We start from the raw sequence: 16885 nt of genomic DNA on the forward strand, positions 1-16885 counted from the left end.
GCGGATCAATCATTGAACTCATTCTCCAATGAGCACCTGTACTGTATCCCTAGTGTCCCTACACGAGCAGCTATGAGACCAGCTGCATCCATCATATGGACGGGTATACAGCACACCAGTCTATCCGGTTATCACGATGTCCCTCTCGAGTAACCTATGACCGGGATTATTTAGGATATGTGTTTAAAGGTGAATCGATCTCATTATCGTGATCTCATCACGATCCGATTCCCATTGCACAAATCCAAGGACATCACAATATATATGCATTTATGCAATAGTTATAAAGTGATATACGCCAAAATATAATAAGCAAAAAAGATTCTGTATCAAGTCACACGTGCCATCACTCACGTGATTGGCTTGCTAGGCACTTATGACTAGCAATCTCCCACTTGACCTAAAGCCAATCACCTATGTGTCTGATTCCCATCAGACTCCTGTGACGCTCATAGACAATCTGAGACAACGACTTTGTTAGTGGATCTGCAATGTTATCTTCGGATGGAACTCTTTCCACTACTACATCTCCTCGGGTTACAATCTCTCTTATAAGCTGGAACCTCCTCAGAACACTTCTGATGAGACCCGGGTTCCCTTATTTGAGTAATCACCCCATAGTTGTCGCAATATAAGGAAGTCGACTTGTCGCTATCTGTATCGACTCCCAAATCTGTGATGAATTTCTTCACCCAGACTCCCTCCTTTGCTGCATCTAATGCGGCAATGTACTCCGCCTCTGTGGTTGAGTCAGCAGTGGTATCTTGCTTGGAACTCTTCCAGCACACTGCTCCTCCATTCAAGGTGTACACATACCCTGAATTCGACTTGCTATCATCGACATCAGACTGAAAACTTGAGTCAGTGTAGCCTTCAACCTTAAGGCTATTACCTCCATATACTAGTAAAAGATCCTTAGTCCTTCTCAAGTACTTAAGGATACACTTTACTGCTTTCCAGTGCTCCAAGCCTGGATCCGCCTGATACTTGCTCGTGACACTCAGAGCATGCGCTATATCAAGCCTAGTACATAGCATGACATACATGATAGACCCTATTGCTGAGGCATAAGGTATCATATCCATGTTCGCCCTTTCTTCTGGAGTCTTTGGGGACATATTCGTAGAAAGCGATATCCCATATCTCATCGGTATGAGACCTCTCTTGGAATTTTCCATGCCAAACCTTTTGACAATAGTTTCTATGTACCTGGACTGGGACAAGCCAAGCATCCTTTTGGATCTATCTCTATAGATTCTAATCCCCAAGATATAAGATGCTTCTCCTAAGTCCTTCATGGAGAAGTGTCTAGATAACCAAGCCTTTATTGTGGATAGCATTCCTATGTCATTCCCAATGATGAGGATGTCATCCACATATAACACCAAAAAGCTAATAGCGCTCCCACTTACCTTTCTGTATACACAAGGCTCATCTTCGTTCTTAACGAAGTCATAAGATCTGATTGCCTCATCAAATCTTATGTTCCAACTTCGGGAAGCTTGCTTTAGTCCATAAATGGATCTAAGCAACCTACACACCTTATCTGGGCAGTTCTTGGACGCGAATCCCTCAGGTTGCATCATATACACCTCCTCCTCCAGGTTCCCGTTGAGGAATGCGGTTTTCACATCCATCTGCCAGATCTCATAATCATAGTGTGCTGCAATAGCCAATAGAATTCTGATGGATTTTAGCATTGCTACGGGTGAGAAAGTTTCGTCGTAGTCAACACCTTGCCTTTGACGATACCCCTTAGCCACTAGCCTTGCTTTATAGGTCTCTACCTTTCCATCTACTCCGATCTTTTTCTTAAAGATCCACTTGCAACCGATGGGTACAATACCTTCGGGTGCATCAACTAGGTTCCAAACCTTATTGGAGTACATAGAATCCATCTCAGAATTCATGGCTTCTTTCCACTTCCCGGAGTCTATACTCATAATAGCCTCCTCGTAGGTCTGAGGATCAATATCCTCTACATCCTCTGCTCTAATATGTCCCACATATCTCTCAGGAGGATGGGATACTCTATCAGACCTGCGTAAAGTTGAAACTTGTGTATTAGATACCTGAACAGACTCGGGCTGTAGAGTGGTGCTTGAGCTTGGTTCTCCAACCTCGCTCAATTCTATCATTCTCCCACTGTCTCCGTCAAGAATGTGTTCCTTCTCAAGGAACACTGCTCTCTTAGCTACAAAGACCTTTTGGTCCTCGAGATGATAGAAGTAATACCCACAAGTTTCCTTGGGGTATCCCACAAATTTACATCGCCTTGTCCTTGATTCTAACTTATCGGGGTTGTGTCTTTTAACATGGGCAGAGCAGCCCCAAATCTTAACAACCTTAAGATCAGGCTTCTTCCCTTTCCACATCTCATATGGTGTAGACACCACCGACTTAGTTGGAACTCTGTTCAGAAGGTAAGCTGCGGTTTCTAGGGCATATCCCCAGAATGGGATGGGTAGGTCAGCGAAACTCATCATGGACCGTACCATATCTAATAATGTACGATTTCTCCTTTCAGAGACACCATTGAGCTGAGGTGTATAAGGAGGTGTCCATTGGGATAATATCCCATGGTCCTTGAGGAAGTGAGTAAACTCTGTACTTAAGTACTCACCTCCTCGATCTGATCGAAGAGTTTTGATACTCTTTCCAGTCTGGTTCTCCACCTCATTCTTATACTCTCTGAATTTCTCAAAGGCCTCGGACTTGTACTTCATTAAGTACACATATCCATACCTTGAGAAATCATCAGTAAATGTAATGAAGTAGGAGTAACCTCCAATGGCATGAGTTGACATGGGTCCACATACATCACTATGTATGAGTTCCAACAACTCAGTGGCTCTCTCTCCAGTTCCACTAAATGAAGAGTTGGTCAGTTTTCCACGAATGCAAGGCTCACAAGTTGCATATGACACATAGTCGAATGGATCTAGATATCCATCATTTAGCAACTTTTGAATCCTTCTTTCATGGATGTGACCTAGCCTGCAATGCCACAGGTATGCACTGTTCAACTCATCTCGTTTCCTTTTGGACACATTTATATTCATGATATGTGGAGTGGTGTCTAACATAAATAAACCATTATGCAATGTTCCTTTCGTAATGATCTTATCATCTAATAATATCGAACAACCATTGTTCTCAAAAACAAATTTATATCCACTAACTGTTAAACATGAAATGGAGATAATGTTTTTGATAATAGAAGGAACAAAATAACATGCATCTAATGCAATAAAAGCTCCACTAGGCAGATGTAGGGCGACCTCGCCAACAGCTAATACTGCAACTTTTGCTCCATTACCCATCTTGAGGTCCATCTCGCCTCTCTCTAGTCTCCTAGGCCTTGCCAGAACCTGCAACGAATTGCATATATGATAAGCACTACCGGTATCTAATACCCATATGTTATCATAAGAGTCTGACAAATGGAGACTGATCATGAATGTACCTGAAGCTTCATCAAGCTTTTGTTTCGCCCTTTCTGCAAGGTACTCTTTGCAGTTTCTCTTCCAGTGCCCATCTTTACCACAGTGGAAGCACTGGCCTTTGTCCTTTGTTGGGTCTTTCTTAGCAACCTTTGCTTTACCTTGTTTGCCCTTGCCCTTTCCCTTCTTAAGGGACCTTTCTGCTTTCCTTTTCTTTCTGGTCTCACCAGTGTAGAGAACTGGCTTCTCTTTCTTAATAGTACTCTCTGCCTCCCTCAACATATTGAGGAGCTCTGGGAGAGTCACCTCAAGCTTGTTCATATTAAAATTCATTATGAACTGTGAAAAGGAATCTGGTAGGGACTGAAGCACAATGTCCACACACAAGTTATCCTCTAGGACCATTCCTAGACCTGTGAGTTTCTCTATCCACTCAATCATCTTTAGGACATGGTTCTGAACTGGTGTCCCCTCAGTCATCCTAGCGCGGAAAAGGCTCTTGGATATCTCATATCGTTGAGTCCTTCCCTGTTCCTCAAACAATTTACGGACATGTAGGAGAATGGATCTGGCATCCATCTTTTCATGTTGTCTCTGTAACTATGGAGTCATAGAGCCCAACATATAGCACTGAGCAAGAGTGGAGTCATCAATGTACTTCACATAGCGAGCGATCTCATCCTCGCTTGCCCCTTCTTCGGGCGTAGGCATCACTGTATCAAGGACGTACACGATTTTCTCCGCTGTGAGAACAATTCTCAAGTTACGGAGCCAATCCGTATAATTTGGACCAGTGAGGCGGTTGACATCAAGTATGCCACGTAAGGGATTTGAAAGCGACATTTTCTGAAAATAAAGATGTAGCATAAATGAATAACATGCAGATTTTGCAAGAAATAAACTATCAAGATATGGACTTCTATCTTAATATGCTCCCACTATTTTACTATCGAGTCACGCGACACCCTCAGCACGTGAAACGGAAGTCTCCGGCAGACTTCTAGTGGGGATCAGGATCCAATCAGCGTCTTAGTGTAACCTCGAGGGACTCGACCAATCACACTAAGCCTAAAAGGTAGACAACTCTTGCCGATCACAACTCCTTGTGATTCCCGTCCTGTTCGGCCTCCGAATCACCATGGCCTCGAGGGACTCGACCAACCATGATGCTCGGTTAAGTCAACACCTTCGTTACAAGATGAGTCTGATTTGATGATATACCCTCGAGGGACTCGACCAAGCATATCATGCCCTCAGGTCACCGGTGACATCTCTATGTCGTAAGCAAGATAGCGAATCGCGATATAGGTGAGTCTCGAGGGACTCGACCAACTCAACCTACACCGGGATTCGGTTCCTACTCATAACGATGGAAGGCCACGTGGGTCAATCTAATTGCCTCACGTTTACCGACTTAATATTATCGAGAGATGTTTCTATGATTTGGTCTCCTAATATGACATGTCACACATATGCATATTTAATATATATCTACATCGCATGCAAATATATATACATATCTAGTATGTGTATAAGCAATCACACCAGATGATCATGGACCACAACCTAATATGATTAGGCCCGAGCCAGTAGGCCTAATCACTCACATCAAGATCTATGTGTGCAACGGTGCATCTCCATGCCTTGTGATCGCCCATCTCGTCCTCGTCGGTTCCGTCGACATCTTGATGCATCTCCATGCATCACGATCGTCCGTCTCGTGGGTCCCGCTATGGCATCCACGCTCCCGCTGCGCCTCCTCATGTGATTACAACTTAATCATAGGCATGCAGGCCCGACAATAAACGAGAAATATAATGGAGGTTCGCAGACCTCAATAATAATAATCACAAGTACACACATCACACGGTCCATGATCATCCGTCCACACATCATACATCACATGTATAAATAATCATCATCATGTAGGACTACTAGATAATAATAAAAATAATAATCAACTAAACCTTTTAATTAATTAATATTTTCTGAAATCAGGGACATGTAGGGAATTTCTGAATTTATAGGGGTATTTTCGTAATTTGGACAAAAGACAGAAACTAGAATTTCTCAAATTCCTAGGGGCAAAACTGTCTTTTGATCAGAAAACCCTAATGCCCTTTCTCCTTTCGCTGCTGCCGCCGCCGCCACGCTGCCGGCGGCGGCCTGTGCGGCGGGGCGAGGGCACTGCCCTCGCCTGCAGGCGGCACGCCCGCTGGGGGCGCTGCCGCTGCAGGTGGGCGCCCCCGCGGGCGCCGCCGCCTCCGCGGGCGGTTCTGCCCGCGAGGCAGCGCCCGCAGGCGGTGCTGCCTTGCTGGCGGCCGCCCCTGCGGGGTTTTTGCCAGTGGGAGCAGCGGCCACAGGCGCCGCTGCCCTGCGGTGCCTCAGCCCTAGCTGCTGCCCCGCGGCGCCTCTGCCCGCGGGCTCAGCGGCTGCAGGCGCCTCTACCCGCGAGCTGCCAGCCCCGCCGGCAGCAAGCCTGCTGCAAGCAGACCGCCGGCCGGCTGCTGCAGGCACAGCGCTTGCGCATGCGCCGGCGCTGTGCTGCCTGGCTGCGGCTGCAGCTGCGGCTGCCGCTGCAGGTGGCTGGCAGATCGAGGGCAGCAACTGTTGCTGCCCTTCCTCGCTTTTGCGTCAACGATTTTGACGTCAATATTCTTCCTAAACACAACACACGCAGTTCAAAACCAATCATTCGCACGAACAACCTGGCTCTGATACCACTGTTGGGAAATCATAGGGGGCGACATCATATGCGCAGCGGAAGAACAAGAAAACAAAAATCTCCGATTCCCAAAAAGATGTTCATCGTCGTGCGAAGATTGGTGCGCAAAATCCGCAAAAACACAAAACTGCGTATAGAGATTGTGTTACCTAGGGAGATCGTATATCCCTGTTTCCTTGCAGATCCTTAGGAGAGGGTGAAGGAGGTCAAGCGTCCTCCTCTCTAGCGGTGATCCACACAGCAGGGTTGCGACGACGCTCCTCAAAACTCCAGGCCTACTCTGAGGTGGAGAGGGAGAGGAGAATAGGAAGGGCAAGCAAAGACTCTAGCCTATGAGGCTGTGAATCCCTCCTATTTATAGAGATCCCGTGTCAAAACCCTAATGGGTCCTTTCCCTAGTGGGTATTGGATCTGCATCCAATAAGACAAGGGCTCCGTCGGATATCTCATATCCGAACCTCTACTCATCGCAATGCCTACCATATGTGTGTGACCCTCTAGGCCCAATATCGAGCTGGCCGTGAGTCATACCTGTCAGAACTCCTTCTAACTCAGTGAATTATTATCTCTGTAATAATTCACTCGACTCATCGACTACGGAAGTACTAGGCCACTACGCCGTAGTCCCCAGACGATACAGGGGAATCCAATCCATTGGACCTGTCTGTCCTCAGTTACCATGTACCTATAGTCCCTCATCCATCTAATATCCCAGAGACCGTATATCGAGCATGGTGCTGTCAGACCCATACGGTTTCTATTTGAGTCTCGCTCTAATCGGATTCTCCCGGAGAACTCTTTCTCTCTCAACCCGAATGACCCTGGCCAGGGATTTGTCTGAGCAAGAACACATGGGATATTCCTCTCATGATACCGAGAGTGGATGATCCTCTATCGACACTCAATAGCCCTCGTAAGGTCGACTACCACTCCCAATGACCAGCTGTACTAGATCTGGGAACAGCCAAACCTATAAGTCTGGTATCAAAGAGTGGAGCACTCATACAGGACATCCTTGGTGTCTCAAGTCTAAGAACCAGATACACCACTAGGACTACGGAATCGTTGTCTGACAATAAGGCATCATCAACCATCCAGCATTCCGTAAGCGGATCAATCATTGAACTCATTCTCCAATGAGCACCTGTACTGTATCCCTAGTGTCCCTACACGAGCAGCTATGAGACCAGCTGCATCCATCATATGGACGGGTATACAGCACACCAGTCTATCCGGTTATCACGATGTCCCTCTCGAGTAACCTATGACCGGGATTATTTAGGATATGTGTTTAAAGGTGAATCGATCTCATTATCGTGATCTCATCACGATCCGATTCCCATTGCACAAATCCAAGGACATCACAATATATATGCATTTATGCAATAGTTATAAAGTGATATACGCCAAAATATAATAAGCAAAAAAGATTCTGTATCAATTCACACGTGCCATCACTCACGTGATTGGCTTGCTGGGCACTTATGACTAGCAGAAGCATCACCGAGGGTTCATCGGATGATCGACGGAAGTTTGCCGAAAACTCGCCGGAAGAAGCGATTGACGTACCGAAGCAAAGCTGCAGAAATTGTCTTAGATTTAATCGTAGTTAGCACGGTGATTAAGTTAGAAATGGGAGGTGATCCCATTAGCTTAATCCTGGGGCAATTGGGCCCCTGAAGAACTCAAGTTGGGTCGAATGGTTCAACCCATTCGAACCCAAGTAGCTGTGGGAGGTGCAACCGCCCAGGCAGGGAGGTGCAACCGCCCAGGCTAAGTCTCCCAGCGAGACTGGGCGGTGCAACCGCTCCAGCCAGGCGGTGCAACCGCCCACGGCTCAGTCTCCAAGTGAGACTGGGCGGTGCAACCTCCTCTGTCAAGAGGTAGCACCGCCAGAGCTCAAGTTCCGAGCTCTGCCGAGAGGTGCAACCACCGAGCTCGGTCTTCGAGCTCTGGCAGAGAGGTGCAACCTCCTTGGACAAGTGATGCATCGCCTGAGCTCGGTCTTCGAGCTCTGGCAGAAAGGTGCAACCACCCCTGATAGAGAGGTGCATCTGCCTGAGCTCAGTCTTCGAGCTCTGCCAGGCGGTGCAACCTCTCCAGTCAAGAGGTGCAACCGCCTGATCCCGGAATTCCGGGATTTGATGGTTCTGAGCTCGAATTTTGAAATGGGTTGGGGCCTATAAATACCCCACCCATTCAGCACTGAAAAGATACAGACCTACACCGAAATCTTGATCTTTTCTGTGATTCTAAGAGCTCAAAAGTGTTGTAAAGCCTTTAAGTCTCCTCCTTCTGTTCTTCAAGTTTTCAGTTGTAAAGTGAGGAGAGAAAGGTCTGTAAAGGTTGTCTCCTGAGCCTGTCAAAAGGAGAGAAATTGTAAAACGGCAGTTTGGCCTTCGCCTATTGAAGGAAGGCCCCTAGTTGACGTCGGCAACCTCGTCGGTGGAGGAAGCCAAAAGTGGAGTAGGTCAAGGCTGACCGAACCACTCTAAATCTCTGGTTTGCGTTTATTTTCGAGCACTTTATCATTACTGCAAACCTCCTTCATTACTACTGCTCTCTGCGCTTTCACGAACAAGTTCTAAGTGCTGTTCTTCCGAATCTGCATTCAGACGTAAATTCGTATTTTCATACATTACAGTTTACGTTTACGTTTGATTCTGCAGAACTGTCTTCCGTGCTTTTACGAACGAGCTTCTTTGCAGTTTACACTTACATTTTGATCCTATTGATAACTGCAAACTGTCCTCTACAATTTTACGAACGAGTTTTAACATTTAGACGTAAAACTGCATTCAGACGTAAATCGGCTTTCCTCGCTCAATCATCAGATCTCTGTTCACGTTTACGTCTTGATTTCAACTGCATACTGCCTTCTGCGAGTATACTAACGAGTTTCAAAGTTTAGACGTAAATCTGCGTCTAGACGTAAAACTGCGTTTAGAGTAAATCTGCGTTTAGACGTAAATCTGAGTTTAAGACGTAAATCTGAGTTTAGACGTAAATCTGCGTTTAGACGTAAAACTGTGTTTAGACGTAAATATACGTTTAGACGTAAATCTGCGTTTAGACGTAAATCTGCGTTTAGACGTAAAACTGCGTTTAGACGTAAATCTGAGTTTAGACGTAAACTGCGCTTAGACGCAAAACTGTGCTTAGACGCAATCTGCGCTTAGACGCAAACTGCACTTAGATACAAACTGAGAATTTGCTTTTGCATCGTAATAGTTTTTGAACGAACGCAGCTTTTGGTTTTTAATCGCTGTAAGATTTCCGCTGCACTAATTCACCCCCCCCCTCTTAGTGCTCTCGATCCTAACAATTGGTATCAGAGCCCGGTTAACTCTCAAAAGGATTAAAATCCAAGAGAGATGACTTACGCCGGAAATCAAGAAGGCCATTCTATTACACGTCCACCCATGTTTAATGGGACGGACTACACCTTCTGGAAGACCCGAATGAGGATCTTTCTTATTTCTATGGATTTTGAATTATGGAATCTTGTCGAGAATGGTTTTTTAAAGTCTTCTCTTCCAATGATCGATTGGAATGATTTGGAGAAGAAGGCTTTCGCTCTAAATGCAAAGGCTATGAATGCCTTATTTTGTGCACTCGATAAAAATGAGTTTAACCGTGTTTTAACTTGTGAAACTGCATTTGATATTTGGCACACACTCGAAGTGACCCATGAGGGCACAAGTAGAGTAAAAGAGTCAAAAATCAATTTGCTGTTACACTCTTTCGAACTCTTTCGGATGAAACCGAGTGAAACCATTGGCGACATGTTTACCCGTTTCACGGATGTCGTCAACGGTCTAAAAGGACTCGGAAAGAGCTTTTCGGATTTTGAGCTTGTTAATAAGATACTAAGATCCCTTCCTAAGAGTTGGGATCCTAAAGTCACCGCTATTCAAGAGGCAAAAGATCTGCGAAATTTCCCTCTTGAAGAACTAATCGGGTCATTAATGACCTACGAAATGACTTGCAAAGCTCATGAAGAGCAAGAAGACATCCTTCCAAAGAACAGGAAGGATATGGCACTTAAAACTTCTGAATGCCACTTGAGAGAAAACTCAAGTGATGAGGACTGTGATGATGACTTGGCACTTTTGACAAGAAAGTTTAAGAAATTCTTCAAAAGAAACAAGTTTAAAAACGATGTGAAAAATAAACTTGAACCCAAGAAGGACCAAGTGATCTTCTACGAATGTAAAAAGCCGGGACACTACAAGAGTGATTGTTCCCAAGTCAAGAAAAGAACAACAAAGAAGAAGGCGCTCCAAGCAACATGGGATGATTCGAGCGCATCTGAGGAAGAGGAGTCCAACACCGAGCAAGTTGCTCATTACGCCTTAATGGCCATCGAAGACGAGGTAACAAATTCAATAGATGCTGATTTATCTTTCGATGAATTATTAAATGCCTTCAATGACTTATTTGATGAATGCAAGAGTATAAGTAGAAAATATAAATTGCTGAAAAAGATGCATGATAATCTTACTTGTGAGTTTGATAAGTTAAAAGTCGAACATCATGATAGTATAAATTCATGTATCAAATGTCATGATTTAGAAACTATGCAAAAAGAAAATCTGCTACTCAAGGACACCTTGAAGAAATTCGAGGTTGGCAGCAAGTCATTAAACATAATCCTTGCAAACAAGGGTCACATTCCCAAAAGAAGTGGGATTGGATTTGTGAGGAGTCCTCACCGAAATCCAACTACCTTTGTAAAAGGTCCAATCTTACATGTTCAACACCAAACCAAGTGCAACTTTTGTTGCAAATCTGGACACAAGACACATTGTTGTCCATTCAAGAAAATAAGTCCAAACAAATTAATTTGGGTTCCTAAAGGAACCATGATAAACTCTATGCAACATGATAGAAAATGTAGATCTATTTATGAGGCACCCAAAAGCAAATGGGTTCCTAAAGATCATCCCTTCCTATAAAAACATTAAAAGTCTAGGCCGGAGCAAGAAATAATATTCTGCTCCTTGACTCTCAATGGTCATAAACCAAGAATCAAAAAGGAACTCGCAACAAGTGGAAGTTGTGAAATCACAAATACGATACAACCTTATTAGAAACGTATGATATCCAAATATGTCATGATCTTAAAAGGGATACCAAACAAACATACGTATGCACGTTAAAAGATCTATCTTGATCGTACAAGAGCTTCTTCCTTAAATAAAAACTCATACGAAATCATCTAACAAACATTAATTGCTCTGAAACTCTCCTCAAGGCAAAGGCTCCCTAATCAAATCATATTAGGTGCTCACTGGCTGCAGGCGGTGGCACCTCTCCAGCTGGCGGTGACACCTCCAGCTATCACGGGTTGCCAGAGGTTGCACCGCTCCAGCCAGAGGTGCAACCGCCAGCAGCTCTGCCCTTTAAACCCATACTAGGGCCGGCTAAGGAACCGACCCCAACTCACCCCCATTTCCTCCTCTACTCTTCCAAGTCTCCTCCATTCCCATTTCACTCCTCTAAGCCTTCCAAATACCTCCCATTTCGGAGCAAAACATCAAGAATCCTTCCTTCTCTTGAAGATTTCACAAAGGTACTCTCTAAGAAGCTCTTAAATTCTGTTTTGTTCTTCATTTACTTTAGCTTATCATCATCCCTCTAAACAGCAGTGGTTATGGGATCTAGAAGATCCTCAAGGGACAAGGGAAAGAGGAGATTAGTAGAAGAGTTTGATTTCACTCTTTTCGATTCAAAATACCATGCTGAAAAATTTCCCTCTTTCGAACTTAGATGTATTACTAAGGGAAAATACGTAGATCTAAATGAACTAAGAAACTTAGAGACCATCCAATGGTTTGCGAACCTAGATCTACTTCCAATCTTGCAGATTATTGAACCCAAATGTGTTGATGAAGCCATGAAAGATGATTCATGGATTATCGCAATGCAAGATGAATTAAATCAATTTGAGAGAAATGAGGTATGGACGCTTGTTCCTAGGCCAAATGACCATTTAGTAATTGGTACTAAATGGGTCTTTAGAAACAAGCAAGATGAAAATGGTATCGTAGTTAGAAACAAGGCTAGATTAGTGGCCAAAGGTTTCAACCAAGAAGAAGGTATCGATTACGAAGAAACCTTCGCACCTGTGGCTCGATTGGAAGCCATAAGGATGCTCCTTGCCTACGCTAGTTGCAATAATTTTAAGTTATTTCAAATGGATGTTAAAAGCGCTTTTCTAAATGGTTTCATTTCCGAAGAAGTTTATGTTAAACAACCTCCTGGATTTGAAAATAATGGCTACCCTAATCATGTGTTTAGATTAACTAAAGCTCTCTATGGTTTAAAACAAGCCCCAAGGGCTTGGTATGAGAGACTTAGCTCTTTTCTCATTGAAAATAATTTCATAAAAGGCAAGGTTGATACTACATTGTTTATCAAGAATTTTGAAAATAATTTTCTCATTGTTCAGATTTATGTTGATGATATTATCTTTGGTTCTACAAATGAATCTCTTTGTGAATCCTTTGCGAAAACTATGAGTCATGAATTCGAAATGAGTCTAATGGGAGAGTTAACATTCTTCTTAGGCCTACAAATCAAACAACTAAGCAATGGCATCTTTATTAGTCAAACCAAATATGCTGTGAGTTTGCTAAAGAAGTTCAAAATGAATAATTCAAAAGCCATTGACACTCCTATGAGCACCTCCACTAAGTTAGAAATTGATGAGAATGGAGAAAGCTTCGATCAAAAAACCTATAGGGGTATGATAGGAAGTTTACTTTACCTCACTGCCACCAGACCAGACATCATGTTCAATGTAGGACTTTGTGCTAGATTTCAATCAGACCCTAAGATATCTCATCTCAAAGCAGTAAAAAGAATACTCAGATATCTTAATGGAACTACCAATCTAGGATTATGGTACCCAAAATCAGAAAATTTTGAATTAACAGCTTATGCTGATGCGGACTTCGCTGGCTGTAGACTAGACAGAAAAAGCACATCAGGATCATGTCAATTTTTAGGACATGCCCTTGTATCCTGGTCATCTAAGAAACAAAACTCAGTTGCCCTATCAACAACCGAAGCTGAATACATTGCAACAAGTGCATGCTGTGCACAAGTTGTATGGATGAAAAACACTTTAGAAGGTTACAAAGTGAATCTTAAAGATATTCCCATTAAATGTGATAACACGAGTGCAATATGCTTAACTAAAAATCCTATACAACACTCAAGAACAAAACACATTGATATTAGACATCACTTTATACGAGATCATGTCACTAATCATGATGTAACCATAGAGTTTATTGATACCAAACATCAACTAGCTGATATCTTTACAAAACCACTATGTGAAGAACAATTTGATTACATAAGAAGAGAATTAGGAATGTTGATGTGTCCGAATACTTAAACTAGTTTATTACATGTTGCAAATCATGTGACAAATATTTTTAACCAAATGCATGTAAGAAGTTCATTTTTCGGTTTGTATGCTAAAAATGGGATGTTCCTGTACACTCTTATGAAAACTTTTTGAAAAATGACTTTTCTCCTTCAAGCAACAAACAATAAAGAGATATTCAAAGAATTATATGTGTCATGACTTCCTTTATGTACTTGATAATGCTATCATGCTTTTTGTTGATGACAAAGGGGGAGAAACATATGAATTGATAAACACTGCCATGATGAGAAATATATGAATTGATGCTATGATTGCCAAACTTGTATTATACCGTGTGATGAAATGCTATAATTGATAAACACTTGAAATGTTTGCATTATGATATCAAAAGCTTACATCGCAATTTTTCATGTTGGTATTTGATATTAGCAAACTTGCATGATGATAAAACTTGACATTATGATTTTCATGCAATGAGTTGAACCAATATCACACACACTTGATTGTAGTACTTCTCCTTTTTGTTGATGACAAAGGGGGAGAAGTATGTTGATGACATGACATGTGATGCATAAGTTTATGCATAAGTTCATGTTGACGTGTTGCAAGTATTCATGATGAATATTGCAATGACTTGAATTCAGTTTGAATTCAAGGTTCTATCAATATGGCATATTGATAGGGGGAGTTTGTTTAAACTCCGGGAGTTAAGCTTAACTCCGTCATCAAGTGGTTGTCATCATCAAAAAGGGGGAGATTGTTGAATCTCGTATTTTGATGATGAAACTACTTGATATATGTTTATGATTTAATCTGCATTTTGAGTGACGCAGGATGCTTCGATCAGGATGAGACAATTAAAGCAGGAACATCATGTTGTGCCGGAGGAACATGTCAGAAGATTGGACGTCGGGCCGGTGGATCGGTCGACGTATCGACAGAAGGCTTCGGGTCGTGGACTCGGGCATCGGGCCAAGAAGAGCGGGTATTGTGCCAAGGATATCGGAGTTGCGGAGTCAACTGGCCGATTGGGCAATAGGCCACATGAAAAGACGATGCGCCGAAGAATCGGACGAAGTGTCGAGAGACCAATGACATGCCGGACAACTTGGTTAATTGCTTAGAACTAATTGTCTCGATCGAAGTTTTTGTTTTGTTGTGCAGGATTAACTACGATGAAAGTTAGACAAGCAGTAGGTGTTGCGCCGGAGTCAAGATCATGATCACGTTGGGAGTTCTAGAGTTCGACGGAAGTTCGGACGGTCGTCGGAGGTTCAGCGAGAACAGATCCGAGAAGTCCAGAAGCTTGCCAAGCGAAGCTCGTCGGAACTCGCCAAGTGGATCGTCGCAAAGTCCAGGAGTTTGCCGGAAGTCCGCAGAAGCATCACCGAGGGTTCATCGGATGATCGACGGAAGTTCGCCGGAAACTCGCCGGAAGAAGCGATTGACGTACCGAAGCAAAGCTGCAGAAATTGTCTTAGATTTAATCGTAGTTAGCACGGTGATTAAGTTAGAAATGGGAGGTGATCCCATTAGCTTAATCCTGGGGCAATTGGGCCCCTGAAGAACTCAAGTTGGGTCGAATGGTTCAACCCATTCGAACCCAAGTAGCTGTGGGAGGTGCAACCGCCCAGGCAAGGAGGTGCAACCGCCCAGGCTAAGTCTCCCAGCGAGACTGGGCGGTGCAACCGCTCCAGCCAAGCGGTGCAACCGCCCACGGCTCAGTCTCCAAGTGAGACTGGGCAGTGCAACCTCCTCTGTCAAGAGGTAGCACCGCCAGAGCTCAAGTTCCGAGCTCTGCCGAGAGGTGCAACCACCGAGCTCGGTCTTCGAGCTCTGGAAGAGAGGTGCAACCTCCTTGGACAGGTGATGCATCGCCTGAGCTCGGTCTTCGAGCTCTAGCAGAAAGGTGCAACCACCCCTGACAGAGAGGTGCATCTGCCTGAGCTCAGTCTTCGAGCTCTGCCAGGCGGTGCAACCTTTCCAGTCAAGAGGTGCAACCGCCTGATCCCGGAATTCCGGGATTTGATGGTTCTGAGCTCGAATTTTGAATTGGGTTGGGGCCTATAAATACCCCACCCATTCAGCACTGAAAAGATACAGACCTACACCGAAATCTTGATCTTTTCTGTGATTCTAAGAGCTCAAAAGTGTTGTAAAGCCTTTAAGTCTCCTCCTTCTGTTCTTCAAGTTTTCAGTTGTAAAGTGAGGAGAGAAAGGTCTGTAAAGGTTGTCTCCTGAGCCTGTCAAAAGGAGAGAAATTGTAAAAGGGCAGTTTGGCCTTCGCCTATTGAAGGAAGGCCCCTAGTTGACGTCGGCAACCTCGTCGGTGGAGGAAGCCAAAAGTGGAGTAGGTCAAGGCTGACCGAACCACTCTAAATCTCTGGTTTGCGTTTATTTTCGAGCACTTTATCATTACTGCAAACCTCCTTCATTACTACTGCTCTCTGCGCTTTCACGAACAAGTTCTAAGTGCTGTTCTTCCGAATCTGCATTCAGACGTAAATTCGTATTTTCATACATTACAGTTTACGGTTACGTTTGATTCTGCAGAACTGTCTTCCGTGCTTTTACGAATGAGCTTCTTTGCAGTTTACACTTACATTTTGATCCTATTGATAACTGCAAACTGTCCTCTACAATTTTACGAACGAGTTTTAACATTTAGACGTAAAACTGCATTCAGACGTAAATCGGCTTTCCTCGCTCAATCATCAGATCTCAGTTCACGTTTACGTCTTGATTTCAACTGCATACTGCCTTCTGTGAGTATGCAAACGAGTTTCAAAGTTTAGACGTAAATCTGCGTCTAGACGTAAAACTGCGTTTAGACGTAAATCTGCGTTTAGACGTAAATCTGAGTTTAAGACGTAAATCTGAGTTTAGACGTAAATCTGCGTTTAGACGTAAAACTGTGTTTAGACGTAAATCTGCGTTTAGACGTAAATCTGCGTTTAGACGTAAATCTGCGTTTAGACGTAAAACTGCGTTTAGACGTAAATCTGAGTTTAGACGTAAACTGCGCTTAGACGCAAAACTGCGCTTAGACGCAATCTGCGCTTAGACGCAAACTGCACTTAGATACAAACTGAGAATTTGCTTTTGCATCGTAATAGTTTTTGAATGAACGCAGCTTTTGGTTTTTAATCGCTATAAGATTTCCGCTGCACTAATTCACCCCCCCCCCTCTTAGTGCTCTCGATCCTAACAGCCTCCAATTCAACTTAGACTCTGGGGCCCTACTAGCGCCTGCTCAATGATCTAGGGCTTATCCCCAAGGCTAGAGACAAGCCTCTTGCTTATCTCATCAGAGGC

This window comes from Musa acuminata, chromosome BXJ2-10, assembly GCF_036884655.1.
Source record: "Musa acuminata AAA Group cultivar baxijiao chromosome BXJ2-10, Cavendish_Baxijiao_AAA, whole genome shotgun sequence".
NCBI lineage: Eukaryota > Viridiplantae > Streptophyta > Magnoliopsida > Zingiberales > Musaceae > Musa > Musa acuminata.